This window comes from Phoca vitulina, unplaced genomic scaffold (genome assembly GCF_004348235.1).
Source record: "Phoca vitulina isolate PV1807 unplaced genomic scaffold, GSC_HSeal_1.0 scaffold72, whole genome shotgun sequence".
NCBI classification, from domain to species: domain Eukaryota; kingdom Metazoa; phylum Chordata; class Mammalia; order Carnivora; family Phocidae; genus Phoca; species Phoca vitulina.
This window is the reverse complement of record NW_022589775.1, coordinates 1,382,761-1,407,656: the sequence shown is the minus strand read 5'-3', so window position 1 is coordinate 1,407,656 and position 24,896 is coordinate 1,382,761. Positions and strand designations below refer to the sequence as shown.

Genomic DNA, 24,896 nt, shown 5'->3' with positions numbered 1-24,896 from the left:
AAAAAAAAAGCAATCAAGACTCTTGCTAGAAGGCAGGGCTCCGATCTTAGCAATAGCCTTGGCCCCTTCTCAGTGTAAGCTTTTCGCTCTTCGGAGAGTTGAGGTGTGTTTTGTGTTCTTTGCTTTTCACGTGTCAGAGTTGGAAGTTCATCTAACGGTGTAAAATATTTATCATGTTTCTTTCCAGTTATATAACTGCTGCCTGTGGAGTTTTCCACATGTTAAAACTCTACAGCTGCCCTTTGTCAGGTTTATTTTTGGTTTACTGTGCTTTTAAAAGGGAGACCCATTATGAATGCTCTGTTGCCTTCTTTAAAATTGACCTGCACTTACACTGCACACACTCCAAGGGCTAAACAGACAATTTTTGTATTTGCTCCCAGAGACCAAAAATGTCTAGTGCATTCAAGAATAGTGACAGATCTGGACCTTTCTCAAGAGCAGAAATTGTTATGCATCAGTTTTGTTTCTTTTTTTTAAAGGTAGAATAATGAATAAAATACTTAATAGAAGAGAGTTGATTTAGTGGAGTGCACATGAAGAATTTAGCTCACTGGACAAAGGCGACCAGAGTTGAGATATGCAGAGCTGTGAGGAATGAGACATCCCTGCTGTTTCCTTGGTGACAGTGATGGAAGCTTGATACCCAAGGCAGGGAGGGGCAGAGGACCCAAACAGTCAAAATGGCCAAAACGTTAGAGCTATACTCCAGTCAAGCAAGGAGAGAGGACACAGATTTAACAACAGGCTTATGCCAGTTTTTCTGGGTAGCAACCAGAAAAATGTAATGCTTTACAAGAGAAGTTGATGGCGTTCTCTTTTCTCATTCTTGCCACTGTAGGTCTCTTTGGCTCCTCCCTAAAGATACACACAAAAAAAGGCATACTTTTTAAAATTGGTATTCTGTGACATCCTATGTGAATAATTGTTTTCAATTAGCAATAATCGCGTCTTGGATAAACCTCATTGGGTATGATACTGCCGCTGCGCAAAGCTTACTATGTGAATAATTGATTCACTCCATTATTTGTCACCCAGTTAATGCATTTGCCAAATAGCTACATTGTGCTAGATGCTGGTGTACAATGATGAACAAGATTAAGTCTTTGCTGCTCATGAGCTCATAGTCTTGAGAGAGAGAAAGAGTCCCATCTGGAAAGACCTCTAATACCACATGATAAGTGTTGTGGGAGAACAGAAAAAAGTAACAGCAGTTCTTATTGAGTGCTTTCTCAGTGGTGGAGTCTGGATAGTGCTAATCTAATCCCCCAACAATTCTGTAAGGCAGAAAATATTATCACTCCCACTTTGCAGATGAGAAAACTGGGCTGAGAGATTCTACTGGCTTGTTCAAGGTCAAGGATAAGGGAATGTTCCTCTGTTGGAGGGTGTGTGCATGGCTTTATTTAGGCATGGAAAGTTACAGATTCTGAAAGGAATGAAATGAGCAAAGGGCACTCTAGGTAGAGGATACAGCAGGATCAAAAGCTGGAAGATCTAAAAATTATGGCTTGTTTAGGTAAAGCAGTGTTCTACAGTGCCAGTTTATATGTGGGATTGGTGCAGAAGAGGTGGCAAGAACTGAAGAGGGGATTGGATTATGGGGGTCATTCAGTGCCATACTAGAAACTCTAGCTAGACCTTATCCTATAGTTAAAGACCTTTTGAAAGCACTAGGGTAGGATATGAAAAAAAAAAAAAATCCACGTTTTAGAACTGTGCTGTGTAATATGGTAGCCTCTAGATCCATGAAGCTATGTAGATTTGAAACCAGTTAAACCTAAAATTCAATTCTTCAGTCATACTAGCCATATTTGATGTTCTCAACAGCAACAGAGGAGGTAACGGCTGCCCTATTGGCCGGCACAGATATAGAGCATTTCCATCATTTCAGAAAGTTCTACAAGACATTGCTGCCTTCCAATGATGACTCATATGGAAATATAGACTGGATTAGGGATAAGAGAATCAGAATGTTAGACAAGTCTGAAAACTATTGCAATATTCTTAGAAAGAGATGAGGTATGAAGTAAATGGGGTAAGTAAAGAAGCAGGTAGATTCAAAAGATATTTCATAAACCTGGGTAGCAGGATTAGGTCATCGATTATAGAGGTATACAGGTGATGAAGGGAGAAGGTAACTGAGTTTTGTAGCCTGGATGGATGGATGTGGTAGTTATAAATAGCACATTAACTGAATAAGAAACATAGGGAGCATACATAGTTCCAGCAGGTTTGAAATGAGTTGACTGATTTGCTAGAATGGCTCACAGAATTCAGGGAAATGTACTGACTTAGTATTACCTGTTTATAAAGAACAGTACAACTGAACAGCCAGATGAAGAGGTACATAGGGTGAGGTCTGGAAGGTCCTGAGCACAGGAGCTTTTGCCCCATGGAGTTGGGGTGTGCCATCCTCTTGGCATATGGATACATTCACCAACCTGGAAGATCTCTGATCCCTGTAGTTTAAAGGTTTTTATGGAGGTTTCATTAGGCAGGTATGATTGATGAAACCACTGGCCATTGGTGATTAACTCAATCTCCAGCCCCTCTCCCCTCTCTGGGGGTGTAGGGTGGGGCTAAACTTCTAACCCTCTAATCATGCCTTGGGCTTTCTAGTGACCAGCCCCCAGTCTGAAGCTATTTAGGGGCCCCCAGCCACTAGACATCTCATTAGCATTCAAAAGACATTCATGATTCTGGAGATTCCCAAGTGTCTTAGAAGTTTTTATGTTAGGAAACAGGGACTAAGATCAAACATTATAACAAAAGATGCTCCTATCACCCCATCTCTCAGGAAATTACAAGGATTTTAGAGGCTCTGCACAGGAACCAGAGATGAAGACCAAATATATATTTCTTATTATATCACAATATCACACTATACACTCCAACCATCATGCTTCTTGGTATTTATCCAAAGGAGTCGAGAACTTATGTCCATACAAAAACCTGCTCATGGAACAGCTTTATTCATAATTGTCAATCAAGATGTTCTTCAGTAGGCGAATGGATAAATAAGCTGTAGTACATGCAGACAGTGGAATAATAATCAGAGCTAAAAAGAAATGAATCCATGAAAAGACCTGGAGGAACCTTAAATGCATATTACTAAGTGAAAGAAGCCACTAACTGAAATGGCTACATATTGTTTGATTCTGACTATATGACATTCTGGAAAAGTCTATAAACTATGGAGGCAGCAAAAAGATCAGTGGTTTCCAGGGATTAGGGGAGACAGAGGGATGAATAGGTGGAATACAGAGGATTTTTAGGGTAGTGAAACTACTGTGTATAATACTACAGTGGTGAATACATGTCAATATATATTTGTCCAAACCCATAGGATATGCAACACCAGGAGTGTGGACTCTGGGTGATTATGATGTGTCCATGTAGGTTTATGAATTTAGCAAACATACCATTCTGGTAGGAGGATGTTGATAATGGGGGGAGGGTATATGGGAAGTCTCTGTAACCGCCTGCTTCATTTTTCTGTGAACCTAAAACTGCTCTAAAAAAAAAAAAAAGCAAAATCTAGCAACAAAATTAAAAGAAGACCTAGGGAAAGATCACAGAAAAGAGAAGTCAGAAAGTGTGAGAGAAACTGGGAGAGAAATAAGCAAAGAGGTGTTTACAGCATCACATGCCAAAAAGGGGATTGAGAATTTCTCCTGCAGTTAGCAATTATGAAGGCCTTGACCACTTGGACAATAGAGAAAGCAAGCCTCTGAAAAACTTGTAGAAAAAACTTAAGAGACTTGTGTTCTATACTTAATAAGGTATAAAACTAGTGCATAAGATAAAAACAAACAATGAAATGCTTACAAACGTCAGGAGCCAGATGATGAAAGGAATAGCAATAGTTAATATTGCTTCATCGATGAGTGGTTGGGAGTTGCTTTCATTATTGTTCTGCTTGTAAGAATCCTTGCCCCAGGGAGCATGGGGCAGCTTATAGGGAGGAATGAAGAGGAAATACAGGGAGTCCCTCAAACTCGCTTTTACTCTCTGTGATCATATTGGGCTCCCCCTCTCCCCAGGTGTCATAATCACTCTGACACTATAAACAGTTTTGTCAGGTTAACATAAATGGGGACTTGGTGCTTTTGGACATCGTACCATTTTTTATTCTTTCCACCCACTTTAATTCTGAATTCAAGGTAATGTTGAGGAGGGTGTCAAGGCACATTTACTAAAACAGGCAATAGAGAGAAGGGCTGGGTTTAAATTGAGGGACTTCTCACAACACCTCAGATCTGGTATTTCTGTGTTGGCTGGGTTATTTTTCTTCATGGGTGTGGAGAAGGTGCTGGAAAGAGTGTCTACACTCTGCAATTTGGAGAAAAGGAAAAAAAGTCATTTCCAGAACCACACAAATTCCCAAGTGTCTCTCCTATAATTTTAAACTATGGATAGAATTTAAGGTCTTTAACTAATGGGATCCTCATTACTTATCCCTCATTATTTTCTCCTCAGATCATTTTCCAGAATAATCCTCATTTCAACATTTCATTCTGATATGCCCACAAGCACACTCATGGCTCATGTTCAAACCACAACCCTTTCAAGCCAAATAAACCTATTCAGAGAAACCCACAGTGTCTCCAGCATGTAGCCTTCATTACTCTCCCAAAGTGACGTCTTTCTTCAGGTACATCATAGCAAAACTTTCTTCCAAGAAAAACAAACAAAAAAACCCTCACTAGACCCTGGTTCTAATTACTACAAGCAGGAATATCTTTCTTTCACATTTTTGCTCTCAAATGACTTAACATCACTAAGGTGGTTCGACGTGCCAACTAAGTGAACTTCACCAGCAATCAGTAAATTATTAATGCTTTCTTTCTTTTTTAAAAGCACATTTATTACCAACTCAATGGCTGGCTTCTTTATTGAGTGACAATTAGCGATTTCATAAGGAATTAGATAATATGAAAATGATTTTTTTGTACATGAAATTTCCTTCAGGGAGGAGCTAGCATCTAACAAACATTTGCTAGGGTCAATGAAGAATGGACAGGCACCAATTAGTCTATAAGCATGGAATCATGACAACCAAAACTTGGGGAGAACTTAGAGATAATTCACAACTCCATTCCTCTCTCCATTTCTCCCCTTTCTCATGTCACAGTTAAAGATGATAGATAATGACGGTGCCTGGGTGGCTCAGTGGGTTAAGCGTCTGACTTTGGCATGATTTCAGGGTCATGATCTCAGGGTCCTGGGATCGAGCCCCATATTGATCCCCATAGCGACCTCCCCGCTTAGCGGGGAGTCTACTTCCCCCACTCACTCTGCCCCTCCTCCTGCTTGTTCTCTCTCTCAAGTAAATAAGTAAATCTTTTTCTTTTTAAAGATTTTATTTAGTTATTTGAGAGAAAGAGAGAGAGAGAGCATGAGCAAGGTGAAGGGCAGAGGGAGGAGCAGGGTCTCCACGGAGCAGGGAACCCAACGCGGGACTCAATACCAGGACTCCAGGATCATGACCGGAGCCAAAGGCAGATGCTCAACCGACTGAGCCACCCAGGCGCCCTTAAATAAGTAAATCTTTAAAAAAATAAAATAGGATAGATAATGAGACCCAAAGGGTGAAATGACCTACTCAAGATCACACGGCAAGATAAGAGGACAGCCAGGCCTGGAATGAACACTTATGACAATCATGTTCAATAAGGAAAGCTATTATGTCTGTTTTACAGGTGAGGTCATTGGGACAGAGAGAATGAGCCACAGACCAGAATCACAACAGCCTGTGGGTGGTAGAGGGAGGTTTGGAATAGCACCTGGCTCACTCCAGACTCAATGTGCTTAACCATTTATGTGCACTGTTTCCCATACACCCCCATCCTCTGGTCAAAGCTTATTCATCCTTCTGTCTCTGCTAAACTGCAGTTTCCTTAGGAAACTTCCCTGCCTTTCCCGATTGGATCAAATCCTACTGTTGCAAGCTCGAATTACCCCCTTCCTCTCTAGCATCGTGGCTGGGATTTTAAACTCAAGTGGTCACACTCAGTCACTAGTAATAAATTGGACCCCATGAAGGCAGAGTTCATCTGATTTTCATTTCTTTATTATAGCCTCTTTTCCTAACAAAGTGTCAGTTATTAAATGCTCAATAAATATTTGACTACTGGATGAATACACAGATCCCTATATCTTTGATGAGAATGTGATTGGACTGTAAGTTGTTTTTCTTTTAACCCAATAACTTGGTCTCTTTAGGCTGCCCTAACAAAGGACCAGACACTAGGTGGCTTTAAACAACAGAAGTCTATTTCTCACAGTCTGGAGGCCAGAAGTCTAAGATCCAGGTGCCAGCATGATCAGTTTTTAGCAAGGGTCCTCCTCTGGGTTGCAGATAGCCACCTTGTCATTGTATCCTCACATGGCAGAATGAGAACTGGCTGCTTCTCTGGCCTCTTTTTATGAGGGCACTAATCCCATTCAGGAGGGTTCCACGCTTATGATCTAATTCCCTCTCAAAGGCCCCACCTCCAAAATACCATCACATTGGGATTATGGTTTCAATATGTGAATTTTGAGGGGACACAAACTTTCGATCCATAGCACCTAACAATATCTTTGTAAAGTCAATAGCTTCAATATCTCTATACGCTAATCTCATTGCTAAGTACTGTATTTCCATTATCTCCTTGATTGTATACCGGAGGAAGTGAGGGTAGGAGTGAGGTCCAAAAGATTGCCCCAGGACACCCAGTTGGTCAGTGGCCGAAGGACATGGTTCCAAGTCTGACACTGCCATGTTCCCTCCACTCTTGTAACCATCTTTCCAAGTCAATCAATCTGCTGCAGCATGGGTCCTTATGGTGACTTAGCATTTACTGTGGGGATATAATAATTATATTACAGATTCATATTTTATATACTTTTTTGTTTTTTTAACATCATAAATTGTGGTGCACATTCTTTTTTTTAAATTAACTTTTAATGTATTATTTGTTTCAGGGGTACAGGTCTGTGATTCATCAGTCTTACACAATTCACAGCACTTGCCATAGCACATACTGTGATGCACATTCTTATACATTTGTGCTCTTGTCTAATTATTTCCTCAAGGTAGTTGGTGGGTAAAAAATTGGCAAGCTTTTGATTCAAATTGGCAATAGCAGTACTGAGTTTTTAGTAGTACAGTCTCTTACCTGACTGTTTTCCAAAAGAGTATTTCTGCCATTGTGCCAACAAAGAAAAACATGACTTAAAAAATATTCTTTGCGGGGGGCGCCTGGGTGGCTCAGTCGGTTAAGCGTCTGCCTTTGGCTCAGGTCGTGATCCTAGGGTCCTGGGATCGAGCCCCGCATCGGGCTCCCTGCTCAGCGGGGAGCCTGCTTCTCCCTCTCCCACTCCCCCTGCTTGTGAGCGCCCTCCTCTCTCTGTCAAATAAATAAATAAAATCTTAAAAAAAAAAAATATTCTTTGCATTTTGGTTAATTTTTCTTGAATTACAGAAAGAAAAAGATAGTAGCCCTTTTTCTTTGGGCCTAGTCCTCAAGGCACTCTTTTGAAGTATGGAATTTAGTATGTACTCCAACTGAGGCAGATAAATAGAAGTGCGTGTAGCAAAACAGGCTGTTTATTATTTATTTGATATTTATATCCCAAACATATTTTTCTTTAATATATCTGTATAAACTTTTTAATGTTTTGCATAATCAAATTCTTTTTTTAAAAAAGATTTTATTTATTTATTTGAGAGAGAGAGAGATCACAGAGGGAGAGGGAGAAGCAGACTCCCTGCTGAGCAGAGAGCCCGATGTGGGGCTCGATCCCAGGACCCTGAGATCATGACCTGAGCCCAAGGTAGACACTTAACCGACTAAGCCACCCAGATGCCCCATAATCATCAAATTTTTAATGCTGATGGAACTCTATACTTAGAAGAACGTTTCTTACCAGCATCTCAACTGCATTCTTTCATCTTTAAGATCCTTGGGAAGGTGTTGGAGAACACGAATGAACTTGATCTACCTTGCTCCGGCAAAAACTGGATGGGATGGACAAGGGATAGAATGATGCCTTTTCACTCGCAAAGATTTAGGAATTCCACTGTGTTCTTGGATCTGTCTCCTTTAGGCCAGGTGGATAGTTTCAGTCTTTCCAGAATGCTCTTTTGGGCTCTGATGAAAAGTAGTTCAAATTAACATTTAGTTTCGACACTGATAATACTCTAAGCGACAACATTCTGTCCACCGCACAAGCCAAGACTTATTATTATTTTTTTTTGAAAAGTCAAGAGAGGGCATATTTTCTCACATGATATCCTTTAAAACCCTGTCATCTCACTGAATTTTTAAGGTTTGCCTTGTGCCTTTTAGATGTAAATCCTCTTAGGAATTAGAACACTTTTCAGAAATATGTTTTTTTCCTGGAAATGTAATATTATAAAGAAAGCCGGGCTGTTGATTCCCTGAAGTGTGAGGCATCATCCCAGGCGCAGAAGTTCAAATGCTCGTCTGCTGGCTTGGAGCCAGTGAACACAGTGACGGGGAACACTGGAGGCTTTGAAAACGCCCCGTGGGGATGGATGCCGTTTAACAAGCAGGATGCCCGGGTTAGAGCCCCTGGGGTAAGTGGCCATCCTGGTTATTCCTTCCTAGGATAGGGACCAAACATCCTGGAGTCCTGAAAGTCAAAAGTGAGGATACACACCCCATTCCAGAAGCAACATTTCTTTTTTCCTAGATACACTCTTAGATAAGACACCTACCTAACCCCTCTGGAACTTCAGTTCCCTATATGTAGAAGATGCGACTGAGGTATGTGATTGTAAAGGCACTTTCAACAATAAAACTGGACAACTTTATGTTTTAGTCTTTCAATTTAAAAATGAAGAATAAGCCAGTCTTACAACAATACCATATATTGCTGCTGGAAAGATGTCAATATGATAAGCGACCTCCACTCAACTACTACAGATTTTTTCTTTCTCTTCCTACCCCCAGCCACTACACATACGCACGGATGCACGCACGCATGCACCAACACACGCGTCTCATTAACTATTTAAAATATCTTCAGGGGCGCCTGGGTGGCTCAGTCGTTAAGCGTCTGCCTTCGGCTCTGGTTGTGGTCCCAGGGTCCTGGGATCCAGCCCCGCATCTCCCTCTCCCACTCCCCCTGCTTGTGTTCCCTCTCTCGCTGTGTCTCTCTCTGTCAGATAAATTAAAAATAAATAAATAAAATATATTTAAATTTATCCTAGTAAGTCAAGTGTTAGAATAGAAAGGGTATCAGGAGATAGAAGGGAGAGATGCCTTTTGCCTGGCATTTGAGTTGGGGTTTGTAAGACACTCTGTGTCTTCTCTCCTCTGATCTTCCTCTTATCTCTTTTCCAAGCTCCCTTCTTTCTGCATTTAAAAGCTCCAACATGTTAGCTGAGAGTCTTAACTAAGAAAAAGTGGCTGGTATTGAGCCAAATCTTCCACAGCGTTTTTCCATGAGGAGAGCTTTGGCTTTTGGCCTAACTTGACCACGGTCTTCGTCAATAGTGTAGAATTAAAGAGAACTTTGCTTTCTGCTGTCAAGGCTCTTCTGGAAACATCAAAAAATAAAGTCTCAGCTGCTGGTACTTGGGCCAATTCTAACAGGTCCAGGTTTTTTTTTCTCATCTCCTGCTGGTTGGGGAAAAAGTGATGGGAATAACAATGGAAGCTTTGTTTTAACCTCAAAAGTCTTAGTTAAGTAAAACTCATGTCTTATGTAAAAAAATCCTTATTTAAAAAAAAAAACCCTGAAAGAAAGATTAGGGTGAACTGTCATCTATCTATAATTCATATTAAAATGCTTCAGAAAAAATATAGAAGCACTTAAATGCGGCAGATTGTTAATGTAGGTGGTGGGTCCATGGTGTTTGTCATGCTATGTCTTCTTTTCTGTATGGCTAAGAATTTTCATTTATTTCACACACATTTCAAAATTTCATTCTTATCCTCTCAAAAATTAATTAAAAAATTAACTCTATTTTTATAAATAAGGAACCAAAGTGTATTGAATTAATTCAGTATCCTCTCTCCCACATGCTGACTTGCTGGTTCTTCGAAATGGTAAAGTAGGTAAAACCTCTTTGCCTTATTACCTGCTCCACCCACTTACTTGATCCAAGAGAAATTATCACTGACAAAACAAGCTTAATTTTATGGAGGGCTTGACTGGAAGTTGGAAGGCTAATTCATTGGGGAGAAAAAGAGAAACTTCTCTTTATTTATCTTGTTCTCTCCAACTAATTGGAACACACCTGCTTTTTGGGAGAGAAACAGCGGGGGGTGGGGGTGAGGAGGCGGGGCAGCAAGATGAGGCCTCATGGGGATTTTTCACTTGCTTAGAAGAAAATGAAATTACCGTTTCTCAAACAAACAAAACACACCCGGTTGTACATTTAAAAAATAATATTGATGACCAAAGAAACTTGGTGTATGAGTCAGAATTTGAGAAGAAGTTGTGGGTTACTTAAAAACTGGTTTTAGGGCCTATGCATCTTTTTTCCACTCATACATTATCTTAATGTTTCCCAGCTGAGTAGAGGATTGTCCTGTAAACCAATGCTTCTCAGGCTAACGGGCATCTGAATTAACAGAGGATCGTGTTAAAACACAGATGCTGATGGGGTAGGTCTGAGGTGGGGCTGAGAATCTGCATTGCTAACCAACTACCCAGTGATGGTGATGCTGCTGATCCGTGGACCACTCCGAATTAACACAGCAATAATCGAATGTTTTTCGAATGCATTTCTGCTACTGAAATAACAGGTGGCAGGAGGAAGTTAGTTCATCTGACTTTCTCTTACCATATGAAATTTGAACACTAGAATAAGGCCATCAGTTGTCAGTGGGTGCAATATTGCCCCCAAGGCGGAGGAAATTATTTTGTTGGAGGTAAAAAAGCTTAACCAGATATATATATAGTACACTTGGCCCTTGAACGGCAGGGGTTTGAAGTGCGCAAGTCCACTTATACGTGGATTTTTTGGATAAATACAGTACTGTAAATGTATTTTCTCTTCCTTATGGTTTTCCTCACGACGTTTTCTTTTCTCTAGCTTACCTCATTGTAAGAATACAATATATAATACATGTAACATACAAACTGTGTTAATATACTGTTCATGTTATCCATAAGGCTTCTGGTCAAAAGCAGGCTATTAGGAGTTAAGTTTTGGGGGGAATCAAAAGTTACATGCAGATTTTCGACTGTGTGGGGGGTTGGTGTTCCTAACCCCCACATTGTTCAAGGGTCAACTGTATATCAGTGATATTAAAATGTCATGGTTGGGGGGTGTCTGGCTGGCTCAGTTGGTAGAGCATGCCACTCTTTTTTTTTTTTAAGATTTTATTTATTTTCTGACAGACAGCGAGAGAGGGAACACAAGCAGGGGGAGTGGGAGAGGGAGAAGCAGGCTTCCCGCTGAGCAGGGAGCCCGATGCGGGGCTCCATCCCAGGACCCTGGGATCATGACCTGAGCCGAAGGCAGACGCCCGACGACTGAGCCACCCAGGCGCCCTGAGAGCATGCCACTCTTAATCTCAGGGTTGTGAGTTTGAGCCCCACATTGGGTGTGGAGGTTCCTTAAAAATAAAATCTTAAAAATAAAATGTCAGGAAGGACCACAGGAAAAATGTCTAAAAAAAGCTACTCGGGGAAGGTATAGAACCATTGCCCTAAACTATTATAAAGTCTCATTAAACTGGCACAGGTTAAAATCAGCCAGACTACCTGTTTATAAAAACTCAGTTAACAACATTTGGGATATCTGTTATATATTACTACCTGGATTCTCAAATTCTCCTTGACAAACGTGATGGAAATTTTTTATTGTAGAGGACGCTGGGTTGAATTTTCCAGCTTGTCGAGCATCTAAATATTATGGATTGCAAAGGAAAGGGATGAGAATAAATATAGAATGATTATCAGAGATGACTTATACCAACAGGAAAATTAACCTGAGTTGAATAAAAAACAATCTGATTACAAATAAGTGAGATTTACAAACTGGAATTGTAAATACACTCCCTTTTCCTGATGTTTTAAATGTTCGCTACCTTCTAAATGCATTTCTTTATACTCTTATTTATGTGTAATTATTTTTCTAAGAATGAGGTAATGAGTCCCCTTAGCTACACACTTGATGCACAGAATATTCTAATTAAAAACACGTAATTCTTTTTTTTTTAATTTTTTTATTGATTTTATTTATTTGACAGAGAGAGACACAGCGAGAGAGGGAACACAAGCAGGGGTAGTGGGAGAGGGAGAAGCAGGCTTCCCGCCGAGCAGGGAGCCCGATGCGGGGCTCGATCCCAGGACCCTAGGATCATGACCTGAGCCGAAGGCAGACGCTTAACGACTGAGCCACCCAGGCGCCCCTAAAAACACGTAATTCCATTTAACTATGGATATGCGCTAAACTACCTCCCATATCCAAATGGCTATGTGGCCAATCCACGGCGTAGCAGAGAGATCTAGTGCCTTCTGCTAGGTTAGGGAGCCCAGTGAAGGCACCTGTTGTCATCTCCATGTGAAATAAAATGAGAAATCATCCAAATCTGGGCCAGAACAAGTCCCACCCACGAGGGTCACAGTGTGAAGGTTACTCCCAATAACAAAAACCGACCTCCTTGAGCGTACCCATTAATGAGCTGAATGCTAATGCTTTAATTGTCCCCAAGTGCTACAAGGTATTATAATTACTCCAATTTTTAATGATTAATTAGAAACGTGAGGTGCAAATAAGCTAATACAAGTCAAGGGTTAAGTGGAGAGCAGGGATTTGAACAAAGGCAGCTTAGCTCTGGAGCTGTGCTCTCACTGGCGGTTCATGCTGGTTGTATGCAACTAATTTGGGGGTGGTTTTAGGTGATCAGGACCCAACTGGCCTCTTCTAGGGCATGTCAAGGTTGACGGTAAGAGGCAGGAAAGTGTGATGCCCAAAGGACTGGGAATAAGGTATCCTGTCAAAAGGCCAACCAGACTAGTTGGGAATTTTAAAAAAACGGCTTTACTGGGGCGGCTGGGTGGCTCAGATGGTTAAGCGTCTGCCTTCGGCTCAGGTCATGATCCCAGGGTCCTGGGATTGAGCCCCACATCAGGCTCCTGACTTAGCGGGGAGCCTGCTTTTCCCTCTCCCTCGGCCTCTCCCCCTGCTCATGCTCTCTCTCTCTCTCTGGGTGTGTCTCAAATGAATAAATAAAATCTTAAAAAAAAACCAAACAAACAAAACAGCTTTATTAAGATAATAGTCAAGGGGCGCCTGGGTGGCTCAGTCATTAAGCGTCTGCCTTCGGCTCGGGTCATGATCCCAGGGTCCTGGGATCGAGCCCCACATCGGGCTCTCTGCTCCACGGGAGGCCTGCTTCTCCCTCTCCCACTCCCCCTGCTTGTGTTCCCTCTCTCGCTGTGTCTCTCTCTGACAAATAAATAAATAAAATCTTAAAAAAAAAAAGATATTAGTCAAATGCTATACAATTCACCCATTTAAAGTATAAATTCAGTGTTGTTTAGTATATTTACGGGGATGTGAAACCATCACCATCTTTTTTTTTTAAAGATTTATTTATTTTAGAGAGAACGAGCAAGTGGGGGGGAGGGGCAGAGGCAGAGAGAGAATCCCAACCAGATTCCAAGGCACAGGGCTCTATCCCAGGACCCTGAGATCATGACCTGAGCCAAAATCAAGATTTGGCCACTTAACCAACTGAGCCACCCAGGCGCCCCAACCATCACCATATCTAATTTTAGAACATTTTAGTCTCTCCTAAAAGAAACTTAGTATCCGTTAGCATTCACCCCCAACTCTCAACCCCCTTTCCCCAGTCCTAATTAACCACTAACCTACTTTCAGTCTCTATATAGTTTCCTATTCTGAACACTTAATATAAATTGAACCATACGCTATGTGATCTTCCGTGATGGGCTTCTTTCATTTAGCATAATGTTTTCTGGACTCATCCGTGTTGTAGCATGTATCAGTACTTTATTCCTTTTCACTGGTGAATAATATTCTGTTGTATGGATTCACTACATTTTGTTTTTCATCCATTAGTTGATGGACATTTGGGTTGTTTCCACCTTTTGGCTATTATGACTGATGTTGCTATGAATATTCAGGTACGACTTTTGGTGTGGATGTATTTTTAATTAAAGCCAACCTAATGGGTGTGAAGTAGTATCTCATTTGGTTTAGACGTGCATTTCCCTGATGGTTAATGATGTTGAGCATCTTATCCTTGCTTTTCATGCCTGCTGGTTATTTTGTGTATCTTCTTTGATAAATGTCTATTCAAATGTTTTGCCCACTTTTAATTTAGATTAGTTGCCCCATTTTTGTTATTGGGTTGTGTTTTTTTTATATATTCTGGATACAAATTTCTTGTCAGGTATGTGATTTACAAATTTCTTTTTCCCATTCTGTGGAAATCTATTCACTTTTTTGATGATTTGTGCACAAAGTATGATGTAGTACAATTTATTTTTTCTTTTTTTACTTATGCTTTTTTTTTTTTTTTTACATCTAAGAAACCACTGCTTTAACTCAAGGTCAAAATGATTTACTCATGTTTTCTTCTAAGAGTTTTCTAGTTTTAGCTCTTTCATTTAGATTTGTAATTCACTTTGAATTAACTTTTTGTATATGTTGTGAGGTAGTCATATAACTTTTGTGTATGTTGTCTGGTATGGGAGATATATCTTGGTAAATAAATTCCGTTCTCTGCATGTGGATATCCGGTTGTCCCAGCACCATTTATTGAAAATATTATTCTCTCCCTATTATGTCTTGATACATCTGTCAAAAATCAATTGTCCATAAATGTAAGGATTTATTTTTGGACTCTCAATTTTTCCACCATTCTATATGTCCATCTGTAAGCCAGTGCCACATTGTCTTAATTACTGTAGCTTTGTAGTAAGTTTTGAAATCAGGAAGTATGAGTCTTCTAAGTTTGTTCTTCTTTTTCAAGATCGTTTTGTTATTCTGGGTTCTTTGCAATTCTGTATGAATTTTACAATCATCTTGTCAATTTCTTCAAAAGCCAGCTGGGATTTTGATAGGGATTATACTGCATCTACAAATCAAGTTGGGGAATATTACCATCCTGACAATATTAAGTCTTTTGGTCCATGAACATAGGATATCTTCCCATTTTTTAAGGTCTTTAATTACTTTCAGTGATGTTTTATAGTTTTCAGTGAACAAGTCTTGCACTTCTTTTACTCAGTTTATACCTAAGTGATTTATTCTTTTTGATGCTATTGTAAATGGGATGGGATTGTTTTCTTAATTTTATTTTCAGAATTTTCAGTGCTAGTCTATAGGAATAGAAATTGATTTTTTATATTGATCTTGTATCCTGCAACCTTCTTGTACTTTTTTATTAGTTCTAATACTTTTTTAGTGGATTCCTTAGGATTTTCTATGTACAATATCATGTCATCTGCAAATATATTTTTGCTGCTTCTTTTTCAATCCAGATGCTTTTCTTTCTCCCTTCCTTCCTTCCTTCCTTTTTTTGAGGGGGGGGGGAATGCTTCATGAATTTGTGTGTCATCCTTATTCAGGGGCCATGCTAATCTTCTCTGTGTTGTTCCAATTTTAGTATATGTGCTGCTGAAGTGAGCACTTTTATTTCTTTTTCTTGCCTAACTGTCCTGGATATGACTTCCAGTATGATGTTAAACAGAAGTGAAAGAGTGAACATTCTTTTCTTTCTTGTTCCTGTTTTAAGAGAAAGTATTCAGTCTTTCACCATCGTGTATGATGTTAGCTGTGGATGGTTGAGCAAGTTCACTTCTATTCCTGGTTTGTTGAGTGTTTTGATCAAGAAAGGATGTTGGATTTTATCAAGAAAGGATGCCTTTTCTGCATCTGTTGAGATTATTATGTGTTTTTTTGTCATTTATTATATATAGTGTATTACATTGATTGATATTCGTATATTACACCACCCTTGAATTTCTGGGATAAATCCCATTTGGTCCTGGTATGTAATCTTTTTATATGTTGTTGGATTCAGTTTGCTAGTATTTTGTTGAAGATTTTTTGCATCTATATTCATATGGGATTTTGGTCTGTGGTTTTATTTTTCCTTGTGATATATTTTTCTGGTTTTGGTATCAGAATAATTCTGGCCTCATAAAATGAACTAAAAAGTGTTCCTGCCTCTCCTATATTTTGGAAGAGTTTGCAAAGAATTAGTATTAATTTTCCTTCAAACATTTGGTAGACTTCACCAGTAAAGTTATCTGAACTTGGTCTTTTATTTGTAGGAAAATTTTAAAATTACTAATTTTATCTCTTTACTTGTTATAGATTTTTGATTTTTTTTCTTGAGTCAGTTTTGGTAGTTTGTGTCTTTCTAGGAATTGGTCCATTTCATCCAAGTTACCTGATTTGTTGGCATGTAGTTGTTCATAGCTTTCCTTATAATCTATTTTATTACTATAAGGTTGGTAGTAATGTTCCCTCTTTTATTCCTGATTTTAGTAATTTGTGTTTTCTCTCTTTTTTCTTGGTCAGTTTAGCTAACCAAGAAAAAATTTATCTTTTCAAATAACTGACTTTTGGTTCATTGACTTTCTCTATTGTTTTTCTGTTCTCTATTTCACTGATCTCGGCTCTAATCTTTATTATTTCCTACCTTTTGCTAGCTTTGGTCTTCTTATTCTAGTTCCTTATGGTATAATGTTAGCTATTGCTTTGAAAATCTTTTTTAATTAAGGCATTTATAGATATACATTTAGGAAGGAATATAGACTTCTTTTTTTTTTTTTTTGCACAAATAAGATCTAATAGTTTGATAAAAACTTACCAGTGAGATTTAATTATAATTTTACTTGGATGCCTTTGCTTGCCTTCTACTTCTGTGGCAAGAAAACAACCAAAACACACAAGTTAAATACAGAAACTCTAGGGAGCTTTTGTTTTAGTAGTGAATTATTCAGAGTCCTTATGATTTTTAATTTTGAAGGGTAATTTATTTGATGACAATTGTGAACCATTCTCAAACCTGTCACATGTAGTAAGTCTGCAGTCTGAGAAATTGTTACTGGCATTTGCAAGCATTGCAGAAATTTAATAAACTGTCGCCAAACCATTTGCTTGTTTGAATGCCAAGGTTTCCTTCCCCACATCACATGCAGTGTCCTGCTGCCAACAGTTATCAAAATACTCCCACAGTTGTCACAGAGAGAACTGTTCAGGGAGTTTCTGTTTCTTTATTCTTGTTGTTCCTATATTTCATTGCCTTTGCCACTTCTTGGGGATTTATTGAATTACCTGAACAGTATATGGAGCAGTTGAGTCTTAAAGAATGGATTGAGAAACTAAGAATATCTGAGATCTAGGTATAGAAATATAGAGATATATAGTGCAGCGAGATTGGGAAGGATGACTCATGCTTTACTCTCTATGTGTTTGCAGTTTTATAGAGAGACTATGTTGTTTGTGTAACATAAAACAGCAATAAAAAATGTAAAACCATTTGAAACGGAATCTAGAGGAAAACACGAAGTAAAGTCTGGAGAGATCAACTCATTGCTATTGAAGATATACAATAAGGTGGTATATGCTTTTATAATAGGATTGAGAGATATAATCCAGCCCTTTGAAATAAAGATTGTCAAGAAATTACTGGCTCTGAGTTTGCATTTTCTGTGATGATGCCAACAGATAAATGCCAGGTCAAGTTAAAAAGGCTCTTGTATATGAAATGGGGAAAGTGGAAGGTTAGAGGGTGTGACCTTGGACCTCATTCACCAAGTCAAAGATGTATGAAAGTGTGGCCTTTTACCACTAAGATAATATTTGCAACTGTCATCTGGAATAAACCTATCTCTGCTTTGTCTTGTTTAATGGCTTTGATGGACACTTTGGCAGCACCTATCAAAATTTCAAACGCATATACCCTTGACCAAGCAATTCTGTTGCTAGGAACCTCTTCTGAAGAAATACACCAGTGTACAGATTTTAGATAGACAGATGCTCATTGCAGCAAAATATTTCAAATATCCTAAGTGTACATGAAAGAGAGTATGGTTAAGTAAATTATGGTCCAGCTGTCCCCAAGTCACAGGGCTAAGAAGTGGACATCTGGGATCTAACAGAGGCTTTCACTTCCTCCCAATACCACATTTCATAAGTTAGTCAGTGGGTGTGGGTTGCTTTTGGGTGTTCAGGATCCAGCTTGTGTGTTTTCCCAGAGCAGGTCAAGATTGGATGGTGGAGAGAGAAGGGAGGACGGGCCAGGGTCATAGTCAAGGAATAGTGAATTAGACAGGGAAAGTCAAGAGTTTAAAAGAACAATAAAAAGTGGGAAAAAAGAAGTTATGTATAATTAGGGAGAGGGATTCTGGAGGAAAGTATTTTGTTTCACCAAAAAAGCATCACCTTGGCCAATTTCATTAATTTTCACCCCACTCCCCATTTTCACTCAGCATGAACCCTCATCCTAAAAGACTGTAAGTGAACTTGAGGGTACTCTTAAAGGTTTTCTCAGTCTCAGATAGGAGGGAGGACTGAAGGAGGAGCTTACTTCTGGAGAATATAGCTGTCCCTTCTCATCAAAGAAAATCCGCATTAACATGTGTTTGAGGGATTAGTACATCTTTGAAATCCTAAGCAAATGGGAAGAGAATTCTTGCAGCGTTCACAGAACTATGAAATGAAGGGTTTGGTGTGGCTGCGGCAGGGTGGGATGATTCAGAGCATTTTAAGGAGTGCATGCCAATTTCAGGAGTCCTGGCATTTTCCACATGCCCTGGTGTTTCCAGTAATCCCAGATGCTACACTAGCATTCTGTACGACCTTGAGCCAAATACTAGTCTTTCTGTGAGTCATCTTCTCTCTCTAGTAAATGAGGTGGCTGGAATAAATGATCCATACTCTCCCTTCAACTTGTGATTTAATTTATAGTTTTCAAGGCTTACTGAATCATTAGTGTTTTAAATAAACATTACTTGGTCTTTATTAATGAAGTTTAGAAACAAAAATTTTACTTTCCTAACACAATTCTTACACATGCACACATGTGCAAACACACACATACACACATGCATTACATTTGTAAAATGAGATAGAAAATATTACATAAGAAGAAACTATATTTTGGTGATCTGTATGCTTGGTTCTCTCTTCTTTACTAATAAGAAAGAACTGATAATATTTTCTTGTGGTGTAAGGAAGAATGGAATAGTTTAAAGGAGGAATGCTAGCAGGAGTGGACTCTATGTATATTAAAATTTTTTTTTTTATTTTTAATTAATCTCTACACCCAGAATCTCTACACCCAGCTTGAATTTGCAACCCCAAGATCAAGAGTCGCATGCTCCACTGACTGAGCCAGCCAGGTGCTCCTCTATGTACATTTTTTTAATCTTTATTTTTTTAAAAGATTTTATTTATTTATTTGAGAGAGAGAGAGAGCACTCATGAACATGAGTGGGGGGAGGGACAGAGGGAAAAGGAGAAGCAGACTTCCTTGCTGTGCAGGGAGCCCGATGCGGGGCTTGATCCCAGGACCCTGAGATCATGACCTGAGCCAAAAGCAGATGCTTAATTGACTGAGCCACCCAGGTGCCCCATCTATATGTACATTTTTATATTCAATTGCATTTCATTTCTCTAGAAGCCCACGGAAACACACACACACACACACACACACACACACACACACACACACTCCACTGCTACCTTAGCCCGTTAAGGAGTTAGTAAGGATTGATGTTGAAGTGAAGGTACCATTTTGCCCCATGGTATCACACTAATAGAAAAGGCTTGGATTGCACCTGCTTTTTCCTCTGTTCTTATAATCTTAGGAGTTGTGTGTTTGTCTGTACCTTTCAAGCCAGGTGGAAGTGGAGGGTGTGGAGATCATTGATAGAAATGTGTGTGTGTGTGTTTATCACATAGTAAATGTAAAATGCATAGCAAGTGCTTCTTTAATTATTTGATTTCTTAAATATGGCTTATTTCAAATGCTTCATAGACCTCCACCTATGAGGGTGGGGGGATCATGACCAAGAGCCCCTGCTTTTGAACTCTGAAATCCACCCTGTTTGCTCCGAGGGCACAGCTCCCACCCACTGTTCCCAGCCGGAGACTGAGTCTGGCAGGCTGGGAATATCTGGGATCCTTCTAGTTCTGGACTTGGGCTCAAGGACTGTGCCCCCTCCTTTCGTGGTGTTGACCAGCTTCCCTAGCCTGCTCTGGCAGTCAGGAATGCCTCCAGGCTCTCTTCCTCCTCTACTTCATGTGGAGCCAGCCTTCTCCTCTTCTCTCACTGGAAGAAAATCCTTGCATATTTAATTCTGTTTTGGCATCTGCTCCTCAGGAGTACCAGACTAACACATTCAAGCTGATGAAAAGCACAGTTTTGCAAGGCAAAGAACTATGTGTTTGGTATGCTGCATTTGGGAACATAAAGGAGGAGGACAGGGAGTTTATCTATTTGGGTTAGCTGATAGAGGCACCCGGAACTCTCAAGAATGCACAAGAAATTAATAACAGTGGTATCCCGTGTGAGGTTTTGGGAAGAATGAAGGGGGACCAAGAGCTGGGAGCGAAACTTTTCAAAGTATGCCCTATAATATATATTTCCTTGATTTTCCAAGCAAGTAAATGTATAATAATTTGAAAATGTAAAATCAAATATTTGGATTAAAAAAACCCCAAACAAACAATGAATTGGAGAGAAAAACAAAGGATACGCTTTGGAGATGGATCTGAGTTTGAGTCCCCACTCAGCTGGTGATCATGGAAGAATAACGGATCTTGGGAGGGTCACCAGGCTATTGGATTCTAGATGTCAGTGAGTTGCTTTTCTCCTTGAATTCTATAACTTCATTTACTGGCTCCCAAGAAAGGCATACGCTGCCCGCCCGATTGCCACTGGGCTTGGCCACTGGACTTGCTAGGGCTAGGGGACAGTGTGGCCACGAGCTAGTGAGTCTGAGAAGCTTTCAAGAACCAGTGCACTGAGCAGACCTTGCTCTCCCTTCCTTCTGCCAGGGAACCACAAGTCTCAAGCTGGTGGGGGTGGGGGGGGGCATGGCGGGAGGGGAAGGGGGTAGGGGGGCGGGCAGAGGGCTTGCTTTCGACAGCTTGGATTCTGGAATAAAGTTGCTGAGCCACAACTGTCCTGTAGCTGCCATCCCCTGATGTGCCATGTGAGCAAAACAAACTTCTGTGGTTGAAAACCACTGTGGTTATTCCCTCAATTTTTTATTTTGAAAAATTTCAGAATAATATTAAAAGGGTAGTACCATTGACACCTTGCTTAGCTTCCCCGGTTGTTAACATTTTGCCACAATTTGCTAAATTTGTCTTGCTCCCACTCTAGATATAAAGCCCTTGATTTTTACTGAGCCATTAGAATTATAGGCATGATGATGCTGTACCCCTAAATCTTTCCACATTGTATCCTAAGAACATGGACTTTCTCCTGCATGACCATAATGCTGTCATCAGGTCCAAGAAACACAGCAGTGTTACAATGCTATTATTTACCATACAGTTCATATTCAAGTCTGTCATAATAATATCCTTGGAATTTTTTTTTCTTTCCGATCCAAAACCCAAGTGAGGATCATACATGGCTACTTGTCATCTATCTCTTTCGTCTCCTTTAATTTAGAACAGTTCCTGAACTGTTTTGGTTCCTCTTTCATGAAACTGAGGTTTTTGAAGAGCTTAGGCCAGTTGTTTTGTGGAATGCATCATTTCCTGGATATATCTGATTTCTCTTCCTCATGATTCTTTCGATTTTGGTTAAACAGTTATGGTAGGAATACTACACATGTCACACTGTTTATATCACAACCAGGAGGCACAAATAATGTCAGATTGTCCCACTTGAGGTGATGATAAATTTTGACCACTTTGTTAAGGTAGTGTCCACCAGATTTCTCCAATGACGTTTCCTTTATCCCTCTGTGGAGATAATCTGTGGGGTGATACTTAGATCCTTGGGGAATATCCTGATTCCCAACAAATTTTCCCCACTGCTTTTAGCATCCATAGGTGATCCCCTTCTGAATCAATTATTGCATGGGTAGTTGCAGAGTGGTGATTTTTTCCCCATTCCATTATTCTATTATGTGGATTTTGTAAAGAAAACTTCCTCTCTGCTCCCATTTATTTTTGAGTATCACTATGGACTCATGGACTTTTTTTTTTTTTTTTAACATATATAATGTTATAATCCTTCATCATTATCCTTTTTGTTGTTTAAACTGTCCTGGGAGGACAGTTAAATGGGAGGTCTTGTCAAGCTGGATCCTGCATCCTTTTAACATGCTTCTGCCTGTCTTTTGAGAATTTTCTTGTTTTCTGGCACAGTAAGATGTTCTAGGCTGACCTTTGATATTTACTGCCACTTACCTGATGATTCTTTTTGTTTGGGAGAGAGACTCAAGAGAGTGAGACTAAGGTTTGGGGAGAAAGCTGATAAAGGAGGCTGGAAAGGAGATTTAGCATAAGGAAATATTTTGAGGGAATTCTTGACCAAAGATCTACTTTGGGTAGGTCTCTCAGGTTCTCCAAACCTGAATTTCCTCATCTGGAAAATAAAGATTATTATGCCTATTGAATGAGTAGGTTTGCAAAAATGAATAAACCTGATTGATTGGCATATGTTCAACATTTGTTGGACATTACCATTACTAACATCCTTCCAACCAAGTTAATTTCTGTGATACTTTGGACTTCCAATTACTGCTCCCACTGTGATTGATTTATGATTAAACTTGCTTAAATTTATGTTCTGAGGCTTTGGTTCAATATTGCTCTAAAATGTTCTGAAGGCAACTAGATGGGGTTAAAATCTAAAAGACTGATGAACAAAGATCTTTTGAGGGAGTTAGGTGTATGCAAATTTAAGGAGTATGCAAAACACACACACACATCCCACACAGATGTATATGTGTATTTCATGGTTTGAAATAGGATTTTAAATGAGAAATGGCCTAGAAAAACTTGACCGGCTTTAAGTCCAAGATCGGCTGCTTACTTAACGTTTCTCATTTTAAAAGTGAAGGAATGACACTCCCTGAGCAATTGTGAATATAAAATTCAGAACAAGGAGACACATGTATGGAGGCAGGGAGTCTTTTGTTTTTCTTCAAGTTTTATAATTGACACACAACACTGTTTAAGGTGTACAGCACAAAGACCTGAAATACATGCACAAAGACTTGAAATACATGCATATTGCACAAGGATTACCACAGTAAATTAGTATCTGTTGCTTCACAGAGATTATGATGCGAACTTTGAGGATTTATATTTTTAGCAACTTTCAAATATACCATATTGTTACTTATAGTCATCATGTTGGACATTACCTCTCCAGTACTGATTTATCTTAAAGCTGGAAGTCTACTTCCTGACCGCATTTCACCCAATTCCCCAAGGGAAGGCCTGGGGCGGGGGGGGGGGGGGGGGGAAACAATGCCTGGTATTTGTTTTCTAGCCAGTGCCGCCCCCTGGTGGCACTGTGTTCCCATTGCAAGTCGGAGCGGAGGGGGAAAGGCCACGGGCTTAATTTGTAAACTTAACGGCTCAAGTAAAGCCACAGCATTCGACAACTTTGAATAAAAATCATTATCCCACTTCACCTAGGTTATGCTTGCTTCGATAGCAATAACATGCTGTTATGGCAAAGGAATTAGACGCTGCGCTGGAACTTCCCGCAAAGGCAGTCAATCTTTCAGCACATTCTATTGAGTGCCTACTGTGTGCAATGCACTGCTCTGGCCCCTTGGGATAAGAGACAAAAATTCCACCCCTGTGAGATAGGGAAACTGAAGGACTCCATAAAAATCTGCTTTCTGCTCCCTTTCCTGCTTCTGTTCTTGCTAGGACCTGCACCCTCACTTTACACATGCCTTATAATACAAATAGGGACAAGGAGTGAATGATTTCTTTAGAATAGGTAACATCTATTCTATTCTATTCTATTCTGGTGAGAATGGCGAGGAAGCGATCGTATGGTATTCCAGACCACCAGAGCTAGACATCTGGACACCAAGACCACCCTGGCTCAAAGGAATAAGGCCTGAGCCCTCATCTTTGTTCTAACTGGTTCCTGGATGCCTACGAGGACACCACGGTCCTCGATAAAAACTCCCAGGGCCCAAGCAAAGACGAGGCTCTCTCTTTTCCTTTCTGTCTGTACCTGCGCTCTCTCTAGACCTTCAACAAACTGTGCTTTCCCCTCCTGCTGGCTCGTGTTTGATTTCTATCCTGCACACAGCCAGGGATCCTCTCAAGAGGCTGGTCCTGCGGTACCCGCTCTCTCTGGGTCCCTAGATCGGCCTGCCAGCATCACCAGCATGCCTTTAACATGCTCTCTCGATTCTCCAAATACTACATCAACTAATTTAATTTCTAAAGAGCTCTATGGCTTATAGAGTTCCCTTCAATGGCCCAATAAATGGAGAACCCTTGCACAGGCCCCTCCGCCCACCTAAGAACTCACCCTTGCAAAACAGAGAGTTAAGATGTCATCAGCGCGACCGGCCGGGCTGACCACGAAAGCAAGAGTCAACGGAAGTCGTCTTTTCCATTTTTCTCCCCAGAAATATTCTTTGCGGGAACCAAGGGTTTCGCCCAGCTCTTTGGGCTCGAACCCACGGAGGCAAGCGGGTGATGGAGCCGGCCGGACTGTGCGACTCCAAAGAGGAAGTGTGTTTCCCTGCAGAGCCCCCGGGGGTGGCGGACGGGTCACCCTCCGCGCCCCTGGAACGTACCCCAGCTCCGGACGCCGGACCTCCCACCACTAATCTTCATCGAGGCGCAAACGCGCCCCCTGCTGGCGGCGCGCGGCCCGAGCGTCGGGACCGGAACAAAACTGTTCTACGGAACGCAGGGTGCGTGCTCAGAGTTT

The 24,896-nt window shown here is 40.3% G+C and overlaps 1 long non-coding RNA gene, 1 other non-coding gene and 1 pseudogene across 2 annotated transcripts; all 3 read right to left on the bottom strand.

Annotated features, from left to right (window-relative positions):
- Positions 1-144: 144 nt before the first annotated feature.
- Positions 145-24,599, bottom strand: LOC116624971. The gene is made up of 3 exons (XR_004297985.1): positions 24,489-24,599; positions 7,918-8,141; positions 145-858 (listed from the first exon to the last, which is right to left on the bottom strand). It is a non-coding gene; the product is annotated as an uncharacterized LOC116624971 (long non-coding RNA).
- On the bottom strand, positions 874-996 carry LOC116625061 (annotated as a pseudogene).
- LOC116625062 lies at positions 15,529-15,635 on the bottom strand. The gene has a single exon (XR_004297991.1). It is a non-coding gene; the product is annotated as a U6 spliceosomal RNA (small nuclear RNA).
- Positions 24,600-24,896: the final 297 nt, after the last annotated feature.